We start from the raw sequence: 917 nt of genomic DNA on the forward strand, positions 1-917 counted from the left end.
TTACATACAAAGTGATCTGCAGATGGTTGCCACTTGTGCTGTGCTTGGAGGTGTCTGGGAGATGCTAAGCTGCAAACCAAGGTGAGCTACTGCTAGTGCTGGTCTTGGGGCTGCTTAGCAAGAGGTATGGCATGCAGAGACAGGCCATTGGCATGAAGAAGCCACTGGAAGCAGCTTGGGTAGGCTACAAATGGGGAGGGGCTGGATCTCATGGCATTACTAGGTTGGGGTGAATAGTGTTAGCCAGTTAATGGAGATGAAAATATGGCACTTACCTGAGTGTGCAAGCTGGGGGGAGGCCACAACAAAGTAACAGTGGCTTCTGCCAGCACTTCTGTCTGGGGAAAACTGCCCTGCTAGCCCCCACCCTGAAGCCAGACAATTCAATTCCTCCTTGTATGTCCCTGGCATCTTTTAAGCTGCTGCCCCTGCACTGGAGCTCTGAGTGAGTCCATCATCAAGTAAGTCTATGTGTGGACCTTTTAAGAAAAACACCTGGGACTCCAGCCACCCTTCATCTCACTTGGCTACAACCTCCACTGTTTTTCACAGCCAGAAGTTATGGGGACTTCTTTCTCCCACACTGAAACCCAGGCTGGTGAGCCTGGTGTGAGGCTGGAACATGTCACTTGTCAGAGGGGACCTCTGAAGCCAAGATATCTCTCTTGATTTTTAAACTTTCATACGTGGGTAAGGGTCATTCCTGTACTGTGTCTCTCTCTGTCCCTCCTACCAGTCTCGAAGTGGCTTCTTCTTGACTATGTCTTTATAGGACTTTTGTTTAGCTACACTTCAGTTGATTCTTAATGATGGTTCTGTAGTTGAGTTGTAATTTTGAGGTAGTCGTGAAAGGAGGCAAGCACAGCATTTGCCTATTCGCCATCTTGACTGGAAACCACTATATACTTCCCTTTCAA

Source organism: Hipposideros armiger, unplaced genomic scaffold (assembly GCF_001890085.2).
Source record: "Hipposideros armiger isolate ML-2016 unplaced genomic scaffold, ASM189008v1 scaffold_1815, whole genome shotgun sequence".
Lineage (NCBI taxonomy): Eukaryota > Metazoa > Chordata > Mammalia > Chiroptera > Hipposideridae > Hipposideros > Hipposideros armiger.